We start from the raw sequence: 16,505 nt of genomic DNA on the forward strand, positions 1-16,505 counted from the left end.
ATATTACCATTCCAAAACAATAAAGAATTTTCAAAATATGTTCATGTTTTCAAATTTTGGTCGCGAGTTTTAAAATGCTCGCATTTGCCCAGTTTTGTTTGGGAATTTCAAAAAAATGTTCCTGCTTCCAAAGATATTCACATTTCATTTTTTTGAAATTTCAAAAAAGTTTCCCATTCCAATAAAAATCAGAATTTTCAAAAAATGTTCATGTTCTCAAATTTTGGTGGGAAGTTTAAAAATGTTCACATTGGCTCAGTTTTTTTACAGAATAAAAAATCTCATTAAGAGAAGTGTTCGTGATTTCATAGAACATTCATGAATTTGTAAAATATTTTAATTTTTAGAAAAACATTCTCAAATTGAAAAGGTGTTTATGTTTCATAAAACTTTCAATATTTTTTTGAAAAATGCATCAAAAATTCCAACAATAATTCAGATCTGCCCTGTGGGTTGGTTCTTAAATATTTGATGCTGCTTATTAATGTGGAATGCTTGCTAGCTAAGGTGGTTGCAGTGCGTGGTCTGTAACACGAGATCCGTGGATCAATTTCCTGCAAGGTAAATTTTTTCTGGAGCTACAGTACAACAACGGAAACAGTGAAACACACGCACGGACGTGGCCCAAAAAGCCCACCCATCAGCTGCTCTTTACGTAGCCGCACCTACTTTGACTCACAATGCGTAACATATGATGTCCCCTTCGCAAGGGTACCTTAGAGCGAGAGCAACTAGTTAGCGAGTGCTCTTTCAGTAGCCTCAGAGCAAGCACATCCACGCGTCGTCATTTGACGCGTTTTCAGTCGCCGTCACGTGTTGCGTTCTGAGCGCTTTCTTCGAATTTCGGTTTTTTTCTTTTTCCGCACGCGTTTGCGGCTTTTTAGATTGGTTTGTTTTCGTTTTTTTTTATTTTTCATCGGTCTTTCTTATATTTTTGATAAAAAAATAATAAAATCCATGAAAAAATGAGTTTGGATTTTTTTCGCGACAGGCACGATTTTGTTTTTGCGAAAGGCACAATTTTCCCTTCGCGACACGCATGGCCGTGTCTCTCAAAAACAAAAAAGCAAAACACATTTTCTGTTTTTGGGAGAGGCACGGTTTTACTTCTTCGAGAGGCACACTTCTGCTTTCGCGAGAAGCACGTGTGTGCTTCTCGCGAAAGCAGAAGTGTGCCTCTCAAAGAAGTAAAACCGTGCCTCTCCCAAAAACAGAAAATGTGTTTGTTATACTTCGGCGAGAGGCATGGTTTTGCCTTCACGAGAGGCATGGCCCTTGCTTCTCGGAAAGGAAAAAACACGTTGTTTTCCACAAGAGGTACGGGTTTGCTTACACGAGAGACATAGTTTTTTCTTCGTGAGAGGCACGACCGTGCTTCTCGGAAAGGAGAAAAACACGTTTTTTTTATTTTTATTTTGTGAGAGACGCTGTTATACTTCCGCGAGAGGCATGATTTTGCCTTCACGAGAGGCACGGCCCTTGCTTCTCGGAAAGGAAAAAACGCGTTATTTTTCACAAGAGGTACTGGTTTGCTTAAGCGAGAGGCATAGTTTTTTCTTCGTGAGAGGCACGACCGTGCTTCTCGAAAAGAAAAAAAACTCTAAAAATGTGTTTTCTATTTTTTTTCTATCGGGAGGGGCATGTTTTTTTGTCCCTTTTTTCGTGAAAAAAAGTTTATCAAAACTTAACAACATGAGATCTAGTTTTGAAGATTTCGACGCGAGAAACCCAACCGTGAAAACGGTTCAAGATTTGCACACACGGTTTGAAAGATACAATGTTTTAAAAATACGAATCTACGAAAAAAGGAAAAACTTCCAGATTGTGACAAGTGACATGCATATAGTGCGCCACTTGTCGCAACCTAAGAATGTGGGAGTGATCTTTTAAAGGTATACTCTTCGATTAGTGATTTTGCCTCGGAGCTCCTAGTCAGCGTTGCAGCGCTCGTTAACGATCCGGCACGTGCAGCGTCGCTGGCCTGGGGCGGCCCACTAGGATGGTCGCGAGCTGCTCAGTTTTTTTTGTTCCTTTTTTCTGTTGATAAGTAGGAGAAACCCGTTCAGATTTTCTATTTGTTACAAAAATGAAAATGTGAAATCAAAAAAGTTTAATTTAATACTAGATATCGATTTTCAAAGAAGTTCATCGGTATTCAAACAAATTTAATTTTTTGAAAGATTTATCGATATTAAGAGAAATGTTCATCAATTTTAGAAAAATGTTCATCAACTTTTAAAAAAAATCAATTATATTCAAAAAATATTATAGAATTTTGAAGAAAAAGCTCGTCACCATGCATGTACCGGTCATTTAAGGACGCTACAGCCGTCAGCTAACGAAATACTAGATATTAACCGACACCTGCAGCGCGAAATAGGAAAATGACAATAGGAGCTCTCCTGAGCTGGATCGGGAATGCCACGGCGTATTTTCCTTTTCAACCCAACCAACAGACCACCACATGCATCGCCTCCGCCGCCCGGCCGACTGTGCACCGCGTCTCTGACCGGCCTGGACTTTCGCGCTGCATAAATCGAATTCATTCCGGTGTTCCGCGCCGACGGCGTTTCACTTCAGTTTTGGTCATCGCCCGGCCGACACTCCGCGACTCCCTCGTCTCAACCTTCAGTTTTGTAACAGTGCGATTTTTTGGCAAGTGTTGACTTTTGCCTCGAGCTCTGTTTTTTCTAGCATTCGCACAAAACCGACTGGTCAATGCCGGCCTCGGCCTGATCCACCACACACGCCGCGTGGTCGGCGCCGATCAAGGGCTGATAATTTCCTTCAGGCATGCAGCCGTCGAAGTAATTCCAATACCCAAAAAACAGACCGGAAATAGGTGCTGCCCATCAATGAGACGGCGATAGATCGCCGGCCGGATCGCGCCTACCGTCCGTGCTACTGTATACGTGCACGCAATGCCGGCTCCAGTCCACTACCAACTCGGATGAGGAGATATACTCAGAGGTCATCAGTGAACGTGAATGAGATATGCACGACACGAACGAGCCTGGAAGCTACTCCCTCCCTTTCTAAATATAAGTCTTTTAAAGATATTTAATTAGAAGTCTACATACGAAGTAAAAATGAGTGAATTTATTCTTTAAAATATGTCTATATACATCCGTATGTAGTCCACTAATGAAACCTCTTTAAAGACTTATATTTAGAAACGAAGGGAGTACTATATATTTCTCTCGATTTTTGCGGCCACCGACGGGGGTTTCTTCCCTTGCTTCGCGAGCACCCAACAAAATGTATGCTTGTTCAAGTAGTAACCCCGATCTAGCTTTGCACTTGCAGTCCACCCCGCCGGTGGTGGAGCCGGTCAGCCATGCATATACTAGTATAATCTTACCCGCGCCTCTACTTGTTTATCTCGAGTGGAAATCAATCATGATATTGTATCGCTCACGAATGTGATCTTCAGGTGCAAGATACGGTCAAAAAGGAAACTCAACCTTTCTTCAGGGATGAAGCATCCTACGTACCGTCAGAGAAACCTAACTAATCATGCACAACGTCAATAAAGCTGAAAAGCTTTTCTTTTAGGGTTACAGCGCCAGTAAAGCTAGCACCAGGGGTCTTCCTACAGATTCCACACGTGAAAAACCAACGCGAGGGGGAAAAAAGATATATCGTCACTTACACATTTGTAAACTCGTTTTTCCATTCCATTTCGGTCAAGCTGTCTGCACTCCATCCATCACCTTTGCAAAGTGCCTCGGGCCCTCGGCCGCAAACCACAGGGAGACAGACGCGATGGTGCCCTGGTGATGTTGTTTCCAGAATGGCTGCCATAGCTCGTACTCCACAGGGAGACAAACCACAGGGAGTACGTACAATCTCACGCTTAACCTCGGCGAAATGGATCCATCGGGGGCATATGCTACCCCATCATGGGCGCAGCTTGTCTTTCGTTTTCAGCGTCCGTTTGCCTTTTTCCGGACGATGCAATGCAACCGGCGAAGGTGACGGATTATCGTCTAGAAGATCGATTATGTGTGGACCTCGTGCTCCATTCTCGACCGCGCACCTGCCTTATCTGCAGCGTCCAATGGTGGCTGTTGACAGTAATGTTCTACTAGTTACTCCCTCTGCTCTATCAAGAAATAGTATAAAACGTGTTTGTTTGCTCTTTTGTGCTTACTTGACTATAAGGGTTACTTATTTTCTTCATATATATGCTAAATACTACACGTACACACTCTCCAATATGATAGATACTACCTACAACATATCGAATAAAATTGGATGTAACTACATCCGGTCGTAAGAAACAATAAATATATTTAATAATAGATTTATCTACACCTATGAGCCAAAACACCTCGTCTGGCCCTAGTTAAGTTTCGAGGTGAATACACCGGTAGTTATAGAACTTGCACGTGACGGTCAATTTGGTGCATAATTTCGTAAAATACATGTTTTTGGTCATCAAACTTACACGAGCATGCAAATACGGGCATGCTTCATGTACACGGACGTATAGGGGCCTGTGTGGCATGCCAACGTGGCCAAGGCCCGCTGTCAGCCGCTGTCGCGTGATAGGTTTACAGAAAAGCCATCGTATTTACGCATTGAGACCCTAAAATAAAATGGAAAACAAGGGGTGAGGGTGGTGTTTCAAACCCACGACCTGTCACTAGTATGTTAGGGTGCATAACCACCAAACATAGGATGATTGATGTTTTGTACGCACGAATAATCTTTGTATCGTATGAATATGTACTGAAAAATTAAAAGAAAATCTAACAAATGAAATTGAAGAATCACAGCTCGAACATGTTACCTCGTGGAGTGATGATCACTCTTAACTAAGAGTCCACCAGACTACCACACCATATCATGTTCAGAATGAATAAACATTTTTTATGTTGTTGTTTCTTCTTGTTCTATGTAATAAAACAACTTAAGTTCTGGTGTTTGTGACATTTAAAAAATGTTCAAGCATTACAAAAAAAGGCGCGTCGTATTTGAAAATTTATTTATGCGTTGTAAAAGTTTAGTTAAAAAACATAAGTTGTGTTTTGAAAACGTTCACATACTTAAAAAATATATGACATTTTCAAAATATTTATACAATTTACAAAAATGTTTGTATAGTTCACAAAATATTTTATACCATCCAAATATCACAACCTGTTTTTGCTATCACTTATGTGTACTGTGAAAAACTGAGCTTGTTAAAACTTTTTTTTAAACTAATGTTGTGAGTGCCATGATTGATATTGTATGCTTGTGTGCTTGATCATGTGAGGAAGAAAACCCTATTTCATAACATTGTTTTCCAAAAACCTTTACTTATTTCTGATCAAGGTAAAAACCCTACTTTGAGTTGCACCACATGCCCTCGATAGCAAGTAGTGCTTATACTCAAAGTTGGTGATCTGATTTTAACTTATCTTTATATTTCAAAACCACAAAGATAATTACTTTTGTAATTACTTTCCTAATTAAATAACATGTCCATTTCTGAGGCAGAATTGGTATTCCTACATGGAAAAATACTTTTCTGCCTTAGAAAAATCTGATTAAATTTGGAGATGATCAGAAGGACATATATTTTCCATAAATAGGATTTTAAACCCCATTTTATATTATATTTATTGAATAAAACCATGAAAGCTATTTCTGTCTGTTTTGGCATTTTGAAATATTTCCAAAGGAAATATTCTCAATAAATTCCTAGAAAATTCCAGTGATATCCCTAAGCCCTAATTGGTGTCCACATAAAGTTTCACCTTGATCAAAGGTGAATAAGGACCCCAAATAACCCAAAACCCCCTTCTGTCCAGAATCAAGTTAGAGCAACTCTACATAGCAAAGTTCATCCAATGATGTTGGAACTTTGGAGGAGTGCCTAATACCTCAAATAAGGATTCCACACCAAAAATGGGATTTACGGGACTTAGTTTGCCCACACTCCCTTTGGAAGGGACAGATTTGGTCATATTGGAGTATTTTCAAGTTTACAAAGCTGAACTTGTCCTTGGGAGCTCAAATTTGGTGAAACCCCATGGTTTACCACCAAACCCAAACCTGTTAAGTTACAGCACCGGTGGTGGGGTGCAACCCCCTTAACCCACTGTCGAACATCTTCTGACAGATAGGAAAAAGGCACCTTAGCCAGAGCTAAACCAAACCCCTTTGCTTCAATCACATAATTTAAGTGGCCAGCATCTGTGCCTAACCCTAGTCAACTAGCCCCTCACTGGTTCAAAGTGAAAATGCCAAAACCTCCAATTTATATTTCAGTTCATGGCTGACAGCACCAGTATTTCTTGTCTCCCTTGACCAGCCTAAGCTCCCACAAGAACCAAACGGCTAGCTACACTCCCAAAAAGTGCCAGGACATGCTAGACACGTCCAAAGTGCCTCTGAGCGCGCCAGCATGCCGTGGCATGCCAAAACTGCGCTCTGGGCGCGCTACAGGAAGTCACCGAGGTGGGGGCGACGTTCTCGGCCAGTTCCAGCCTCCCCCGAGATGTCCAACCTCTTCCCCGACAACCCTTCTGCGTCGAGCAAGCCTCGGGGCCCCTCCTCTCCTTCGCTAGACCTCGTGCGACGCGTGCCCGCACGCACCAGAACCGACCAAGGTTGCGCGGACACGAATGTTCGACTCCTCTCTCTCTCCCTGTGCTGCAGATAATTCGGGCAGTCCAAAACCACGTCCTGAGACCGTGGTTTCGACCCCAGCCTCTCTCTGCACCCCCATGCGCACCACGGTGAGTCACCGACGCTCCCGAATTGGCTCACCGTCGCGGGCCTATAAATATCCTTCCCCCTCGCTCCAGCACCCCTCAGATAGCTTCACCACGATCACTAGTACCTCCCTAGCCACCCGAGCAACCCAGCAGAGCCCCGGTGCTCGAGATCGACCGAGGCACCTCCGTCTCGGAGCTTCGGTCGATCTCCGGCTACACGACGGCTCCTGCGCCCCTCGACCCACCAAACTAACCCTCTCAACCCCACGAAGCTTTCCCCCAACTCGCCCGAGCATTTCCGTGTCTCTAGCCACCTCCTCGACCACCTCCCGAAACTCCTCCGCCACGGCCTACTCGTCGCCAGCGAACCCCTGCCTCCCCATCGTTGTTCCGACCACCAGCAGGTAGGCGACAGTAAGGCGAACCCATTCCAGTCCTCGTTGGGGCATGACAGCATCGACAACCTCGCTGGCGGCCTCCTCCTCCTCTCTGGCCAGAGGTAGGGGACGACCCCGACAGTTGTGCCCCACCTGTCGGTGGCCCAACCTCCTACCCCGCGTTGTCCTCAGCCACTGACCGCAGGGCCCCGCACAACGTGACGGCGCGCGCGCCTGGGCATGATGTCGGCTTGCCATGGGCCAGCCCAGCTCCGGGCCGAGCCAGGCCGGGAGTTTGGCCGATTTTCTTTTATTTTAAAATCCTGGTTTCTAAGATTTTTATAAAAACATTTAACCAGTATAAAAATATAATTTTTCCACTGGTATTCTTCTAAAAAATGTGTAGTATTTAATAATATGTCTGGATGAATTTTCCAACAACTATTCTATTTTACATTAATAAAAAGGACTCAATTGAAATAGTTTTGGTTGTGTTTAGTTGATTTCAAAAATATTCGTTCAAGGAAAATTTAGGCAATATTTTTCAAAATGATACCTTAGATTTATCACTAATAAAGAACATTTTTAAAAATTACTTTGTGATCTATTTCTGTGTGAGCTATTTCTTATTTATTGTTTTATCAACGATAGAAAATCCGTGTGACGAGGGAATCAGAGCGGAAGACCTCGAAGACCCCGGATACTTAGCTGACCAAGGCAAGCAACCCTTTGACCATGACTGAGCATATGTTACTTTGCATGTTAAAATAGCAAGTATTCTCGTTGCATATGATCATAAGTGCCGGTAATCATTTGATATGATTTTACCGAAGGCTCCCCCGGAGCACATGCATTGAGCTTGACCCTATCCCTTGAGGGTCGTGCTAATACCATGTTGACAAGTAAAGATAGAAGTAGTATTATCATGAGCATGTTGTTGACATAATGCAAGAGTTTACTAAAACCCCGTCGGGTGCCACTAATGCCCGAGGGTGATGATGAGGGAGGTGGTCACTTTCGATGAAGTGATGCACCCAGTATTTGTGTGAGTATGGTTTCGGAAATGGGATTAGATTTATGATGTGTCGACCGTCCCAACCTTACCAGTACGACCACGTTACCCCTCGTGGGACGGGGCTATGTTAATTACTCTGGTCGGTGCTAGCAAAGAGCCACATTACTAGTGGCGGGAGTGATGTGTGGTCACTCTCGTGATGGGGTCGTGCCGGGTAGGACGACTATGTCATTTTTATGAGTTCCAGTCACACCGTTGTTCCCCGCATGGTTGGTACTGTCCAGAGTTGGTGCTCGTAAGACGTACAACATGTGGGCTGGGTACCAATCGAGTGGGCCTCTTTGTCTAGTATCATTAGGGGAAAGGCATTGATCGAGTACTTACCTCGGGTATGTTATATACCACGAGTCGTGGATGACAAGGAAGTTTCCCGGATCTCGTGGGTCGAGCATACTACCTCTGCAGAGTGTAAACTATTCGAATAGCCGTGTCCACGGTCAAGGACAGTTGGATAATTCTGCTTAAACTACGTCTAGTTATTTCCGCATAAACCAAGTGTGAGTGTGTGTGGCGTTGAAAAAGGTGTTGTCGTGACAATAATGATATGACCAAGTTCGGTGACTTGGCATATAGGGTAAACCCGAATGGTTCAACCCTCGACAGATATATTGATATGTGTAACCTGTTCTTCAAAAGTAATTCTTTAACTTGATGCATAATCATGATCATTCCACCAAGATGAGTTACACTAAAGATGCATGATATTGTTATCCTTCACTTTCGTTGATTATATCGTGGACTGTTTGCGAGTACATTCAATGTACTCATTGGCTTGCCACTGGTTATGTTATTGACCAGACATGGAAGGACCGGAGTTTGGAGATGAGTACGTCTTCGGAGATGCCCCTGCGAACTAGGACGCTTCCGAGTCAGAATGCGTGTCAGTGTAGGCTTGATGGCATGGGCACCCGCTTAGCCCCTATGTTTTCCGCTACTAGTGTATCTGAGTGATTTGGCCTTAGGCCCTGCCTTGTGAACTTGACCCTTCGGTCATGTGTTGTAATAATCGATACTTGGATGTAAGACTCTTTATTCGGTATCTGTGTTCGGTGAGCATTGATCTCTGGGATCACTGAGCACGGCGATCTCGACTCATAAGTCGGGGTCTTCACGGAGCTGGTATCAGAGCCATCCTGACTACAGGAAGCCTTAGGTAGCATGGACAATAGCCGAAACGATTAGTGCTCATAAGATTGACCCGAGAACCTGCACCCACTAAAAATTTCTAACCCTCTCCTCTACACCTTGTAGATGGCCGCCGTACCTGAGATGCTTCTGGAGACGGGCTTTCCACTGCTTTTGAGCGATAGCCTCGAGCAGTGTCAAGTACGTCGCACACCCATCTTCTTGTACCACGAACACTGGGTCAATGCCGACACCAAGGAGTATCACGTGGACGTGATAGTGAAGGCTAACGACTCCCCATCTAGCTGGTTCTTTGAGGGGCCACAGATGGAGGACCTGATGTTGGCCATGGAGACTGCGGCTCGAGAGGCACTCGTGCGACTCCGCGACATCCTTCCTGAGATGGCTGATGAGCCAACTACTTGTCACCTACCTTTTGTTAAAGATAAGGTAGACAGGAGTTGGACACTCAACCCCTCTTCCGAGGACGGGACGCCGCTGAGGTTTCAGACCTACTTCAGTCTCTCCTCAGACACCTTGATGCATCTTTTGATCAAGGAGTCGACTAGGATCCGCCAAGAGCTGCACCAAGTCAAGGACCTACTTCGCACGGAGAAGATGAAGAACCGCAAGGTGAAGAAAGAAGGAGCATCCATAATATCACCTGGCTTTGCTTTCCAAGGAGGAATACCCCCGCTTCAGGCCATTCCTCTTCAGAGTCGTCGCTTGACCGCATAAGAGTACACCGAACTATTCGCTACCTCGCCAACCAAGAGACGTCGTGATGGTCCGCTTCCTTCCCCTACTCCTTCAAGGAAGGGAAGCACTAATGAAGATGAAGATAGAGATGAAGACGAAGACGAAGATCCCACAGAACCGGGTTATGAGACCACGCAGTCGATCGCTTAGCAACGTAGGCAACTAGGATGTACCCGAGCGTAGGAGTTCTTGTATCAGGATTGTATGACCCCAGGTGTTGTGTAAGCCTCTTGGATGCAAGTCGCATTCTTCCTTAGGCAGCTTGTGAGCGACTACATTGCTTGTATTCGAATTTAATGCAGTAGTTCTTCTCAAAACCATTGTCTTAAAATCTTGCACACTAGCACGACACCAAACCCCCCTCTTTACTAGAGCATCATCCCTTTTGAATGCAACCAGTTTGGCAAATTGACATGTCTACTCCCCTGACAGGAGGGTGAATGCAAATCGCAACAGCACCTTTGGCAACCCCGGCTCTGCCTCTTCAGGACAGCAGCAGGGAACCGGAGGGGAAGCTCAAGCTGGAGATCACCACGAGCAGCAAGACGATGTTCCACCACCACCGCCTCCTCCTGAAAGCTTGACCATGGCTCAGTTCCTTCAAGATCTTCGAGAGGAGCGTCAAGCCAACAATGCCGCTATCCAGCAACTGGCTCAAACCTTGGTGAACCACCCACCACAGAACGGGATCGGCAACGGTCGCTCAACTCTCTCTGAGTTTATGCGAACTACGCCACCCATATTCACGGAGACGACTGAACCCTTGGATGCCGATGACTGGATCCGCACTATTGAAGACCTTCTCGCGTTGGTCGAGTGCACTGATGACCATGAGAAAGTCCTCTATGCAACTCACTGTCTCGGAGGCACATCCAGAGCTTGGTGGGATGGATTTCAGATCATGCGAGCGGGGCAAGTCATCACTTGGGCCGTGTTTAAGGATGGATTCCGCGCTGCTCACATTCCTCCTGGAATGATGACCATTAAGAAGCGAGAATTTCGAGCTTTAAGGCAAGGAAGTGGATCTGTCAAGGAGTATTTGCAGAAGTTCAACCTCCTATCAAGGTACGCACCTGGAGACGTCAGCACTGAGGCTGCCAAAGTGGAACGCTTTATGGAAGGACTGCAGCAGCCACTCGAGTATCAGCTGGTTGTTTGTGAATGTCGTACCTTCAGCGACCTGGTTAATAAGGCCCTTATGTTGGAAGACAAGCGTCGTGCAATGGACGACACCCGTAAGCGCAAGCTAATGAGTAGTGGAGGACCAAGTAGCTCGAAGCCATGACCATGGCAGTCAGCTCCAGCAAGACCCAACTATCAGCAGCAACAATACAAGTATCCGACATTTCGCCAAAATTACCAGCCTCAGCAGCAAGTCAACGCCAAGCCAACAAGCAATCCGCCAAACAATGGTGGGGTCAAGACCAATCTTCCAGCGCAAATTACCTGTTTCGGATGTGGACAAACAGGGCACTATTCCAGGCAGTGCCCCAACAAAAAACCCGATACTCCGCACCCCAATGCGCCAAGTCCAGGCCAAGGAGCACCAGGTAGGAACCAGGTTCCCCGCAATCAGCAGTATCACACCAAGGGGCGGATAAATCATATTTCCGCAGAAGAGGCACAGGAAGACCCGAACTGCATTCTGGGTACGTTCCTCATCAACTCTACCCTAGCAACAATATTGTTTGATTGTGGTGCTTCGCATTCTTTTGTTACGCAAAAGTTTGCGGAAAAGTGTGGTTTAGAACCTACCTTGATTCGTGGGCATATGGCAATTCAAACCCCGGGAGCAGTTTTGAGGACCAACCTAGGATGTAGGAAGGTCGGGATAGTTATCAATGGGACGAGCTTCTCAGCGGATCTCATTGTGCTTAAGTCGCAAGGACTAGAAGTAATTCTCGGCATGGATTGGTTGGCCAAGCATCAAAGCATCTTGGACTGTGCCAATAGGGCCATTACCATGACAAGTGACCAAGGGGTCAAAATCAAGTATGTCTCTGAGCCAGTACCCGCTCGAGTACCACGGGTCAACAGCCTGTCAGAGGAAGGACTTGACAGAGTGCCAATAGTCTGTGAATACCGGACGTTTTTCCTGATGAGCTACCAAGGATGCCTCCTGATCGAGACATCGAGTTCATCATCGAACTCATGCCCGGATCAAGGCCTATCTATAAGAAGCCTTATAGGATGGGATCCGAAGAGCTAGCAGAGTTGAAGAAGCAACTGGATGAGCAACTCAGGAAAGGGTTTATTCGTCCGAGTGCGTCACCTTGGGGATCACCTGTTCTCTTCGTATCCAAGAAGGATGGGACAATTAGACTTTGCGTCGATTACCGTTCTCTCAATGAGGTCACGATCAAGAACAAGTACCCACTCCCCAAGATTGAAGACTTGTTCGATCAGCTAAATGGAGCTAAGGAATTCTCCAAGATCGACCTCCGATATGGGTATTACCAACTAAAGATCCGACCCGAAGACATACCGAAGACAACATTTGTGACCCGGTACGGTCTGTATGAATGCACTGTCATGTCTTTTGGGTTGACTAATGCCCTAGCTTACTTCATGTACCTCATGAATATGGTCTTCATGGAATACCTGGATAAGTTTGTCGTCGTATTCATTGATGACATATTAATCTTTTCCAAGTCTGAAGAAGAGCATGAGCAACACTTAAGGTTAGTATTGGAGAAGTTTCAAGAGCACCAACTGTATGCCAAGTTCAGAAAATGCCAGTTTTGGCTGAACGAAGTTGGATTCCTGGGTCATACCATGATAGCAGGTGGATTGGGAGTTGATCCCTCTAATATTACCACGGTAACCAACTCGGAATCGCCAATTGGCGTGAAGGAAGTCACGAGCTTCCTCGGACTCGCAGGATATTACCGCAAGTTTGTAGAAGGATTCTCCCGCATCGCACGACCTATGACTCAGCTCTTGAAGAAAGGCAAGAAGTTCGAATGGACGCCGAATGTGAAGCAAGCTTCCAAAAATTGAAGAAGAGACTAACCACCGCCCCGGTATTGGCCACTCCAGATATCAACAAGGAGTTCGTGATATATTGCGATGCCTCAAGGACCGGGCTAGGTGGGGTTCTAATGCAGGATGGCAGAGTCGTGGCATACTTGTCACGGCAACTGCGCCCGCACGAGGAGAACTATGCCACCCATGATCTCGAATTGGCAGCAGTAGTGCATGCTCTGAAGATATGGCGACATAACCTTCTGGGGAAGCGATGTGAAATATACACTGACCACAAGAGTGTGAAGTATATCTTCACCCAAAGGGAATTGAACATGAGGCAACGAAGGTGGTTAGAGTTAATCAAGGACTACGACCTCAGCATTCAATATCACCCCGGTATGGCTAATGTAGTGGTTGATGCCTTGAGTCGGAAGACCAACACCTTGAATGTCATGCTTAAGGAAAGGTTGCCTACCTTATATGAAGAATTGGAGAACTTTGGGTTGGAACTAGTGGAATCTGGATTCCTAGATAACCTCGAAGTCAAACCAACGCTGGTAGACGACATCAAGGAGGCCAGAAGGGTCACAAGAGCATTGAAGGCATCAAGAAGAAGATTCAAGAAGGCAAGGCCCCAGGATTCTTGGAGGATGAACAAGGAGTGGTGTGGTTTGGGAAGCGTTTATGCGTACCCAACAAGGCTGAACTCAAGGATTTAATCCTACGGGAAGAACATGATACACCCTACTCCATTCACCCCGATGGTACCAAGATGTATCAAGATCTCCGAGGAAGATTCTGGTGGCACGACATGAAGAGGGAAATAGCGTCTTATGTGGCCAAGTGCGACATGTGCCAGCAAGTCAAGGTTGGGCATCAGCGACCTGCAGGACTGCTACAACCTCTCAAGGTGCCGGAATGGAAATGGGACAAGGTAGGCACGGACTTTGTTACCGGATAACCAAGGTCTAGCAGGGGCCATAACTCGATATGGGTTGTTGTCGACCATTTGACCAAAGTGGCCCATTTCATCCTTGTCAACACCACTTACGATGGGAACAAGTTGGCTAGTCCCTATATTGAGCGTGTAGTAAGCCTTCATGGAGTTCCCGAGGAGATTGTATCTGACCGAGGCACACAATTCACCTCAAGGTTTTGGAGGAAATTTCAAGAGGCCCTCGGGACCAAGCTCTCCTTTAGCACCGCTTTCCACCCGCAAACAGGAGGACAAACGGAAAAGGGTGAATCAGATACTCGAAGATATGCTCCGCGCATGCGTCCTGGCACACGGAGCCAAATGGGAAGACTGTCTGCCGTTCGCTGAGTTTTCATACAACAACAGCTACCAGTCCAGTCTCCAGATGGCCCCGTTCGAAGTATTGTACGGACGGAAGTGCCGCACCCCGCTCAACTGGTCTGAAACCGGTGACGGGCTGATTTTCGGACCAGAAGTCTTGCACAAGGCAAAAGAGAAGGTGCAACTAGTCCGAGAAAATCTGAAAGCAGCCAAGTCACGACAAAAGAGTATGCGTACTCTCGCCGCAGGAATGTGGAGTTCATTTCCGGAGATCTGTTGTACCTTCGTGTCACACCTCTCAAGGGAACCAAGCGTTTCCACGTTAAGGGGAAACTCGCTCCAAGGTTCATTGGACCTTTTAAGATCACGGCAAGACGAGCAGAAGTTACTTATGAGTTGGAGCTACCTCCGGAACTTTCGGGTGTGCACAACTTCGGAAATGTCTTCAAGCGCCAAGTCGTCCCGATCTTTACAAGGACATTGACCACCAGGCCATTGACCTTCAGCCTGATCTCACCTACCGCGAGAAGCCGATCCGCATTCTAGGCAAAGCAGAGCGTTGCACCAGGAGCCGCACTATCAAGTATTTCAAGGTTCAATGGAGCAACCACACCGAAGCCGAAGCTACATGGGAGCGTGAAGACTATCTCCGACCTGAGTTTCCACACCTTTTTAGCACCTAGCTTGGGAATCTCGGGGACGAGATTCTTGTAAGGGGGATAGGTCTGTCACACCCTGTTTTTGCTATCATTATCTAACTATGAAAACCTAAGCTTGTTAAAACTTTTTTTTAAACTAATGTTGTGAGTGCCATGATTGACATTGTATGCTTGTGTGCTTGATCATGTGAGGAAGAAAACCCTATTTCATAACATTGTTTTCCAAAAACCTTTACTTATTTTTGATCAAGGTAAAACCCTACTTTGAGTTGCACTACATGCCCTCGATAGCAAGCACTGCTTCTACTCAAAGTTGTTGATCTGATTTTAACCTATCTTTATATTTCAAAACCACAAAGATAATTATTTTTGTAATTATTTTCCTAATTAAATAACATGTCCATTTCTGAGGCCAGAATTGGTATTCCTACATGGAAAAATACTTTTCTGCCTTAGAAAAATCTGATTAAATTTGGAGATGATCAGAAGGACATATATTTTCCATACATAGGATTTTAAACCCCAATTTATATTATATTTATTGAATAAAACCATGAAAGCTCTTTCTGTCTGTTTTGGCATTTTGAAAAATTTCCAAAGGAAATATTCTCAATAAATTTGTAGAAAATTCCAGTGATATCCCTAAGCCCTAATTGGTGTCCACATAAGGTTTCACCTTGATCAAAGGTGAATAAGGACCCCAAATAACCAAAAAAAACCTTCTGTCCAGAATCAAGTTAGAGCAACTCTAAATAGCAAAGTTCATCCAATGATGTTGGAACTTTGCAGGAGTGCCTAATACCTCTAATAAGGGCTCCACACCAAAAATGGGATTTATGGGACTTAGTTTTCCCACAGTCCCTTTGGAAGGGACAAATCTGGTCATATTGGAGTATTTTCAAGTTTAGAAAGCTAAACTTGTCCTTTGGAGCTCAAATTTGGTGAAACCCCATGGTTTACCACCAAACCCAAACCTGTTAAGTTACAACACGAGTGGTGGTGTGCAACCCCCTTAACCCACTGTCGAACACCTTCTGACAGATAGGAAAAAGGCACCTTAGCCAGAGCTAAACCGAACCCCTTTGCTTCAAACTCATAGATTAAGTGGCCAGCATCTCTGCCTAACCCGAGTCAACTGGCCCCTCACTGGTTCAAAGTGGAAAGGCCAAAAAACCCAATTTATATTTCAGTTCATGGCTGACAACACCAGTATTTCTTGTCTCCCTTAACCAGTCTAAGCTGCCACAAGAACCAAACGGCTAGCTACACTCCCAGCCAGTGCCAGGAAATGCTAGACACGTCCAAAGTGCCTCAGAGCGCGCCAGCATGCCGTGGCATGCCAAAACTGCGCTCTGGGCGCGCTACAGGAAGTCACCGAGGTGGGGGCGACATTCTTGGCCAGTTCCAGCCTCCCCCGAGATGTCCAACCTCTTCCCCGACAACCCTTCTGCGTCGAGCAAGCCTCAGGGCCCCTCCTCTCCCGCGCTAGAGCTCGTGTGACGCGTGCCCGTGCGCACCAGAACCGGCCAAGGTTGC

The sequence above is a fragment of the Hordeum vulgare genome, chromosome 5H, assembly GCF_904849725.1.
Source record: "Hordeum vulgare subsp. vulgare chromosome 5H, MorexV3_pseudomolecules_assembly, whole genome shotgun sequence".
In the NCBI taxonomy this organism is placed as follows: Eukaryota; Viridiplantae; Streptophyta; class Magnoliopsida; order Poales; family Poaceae; genus Hordeum; species Hordeum vulgare.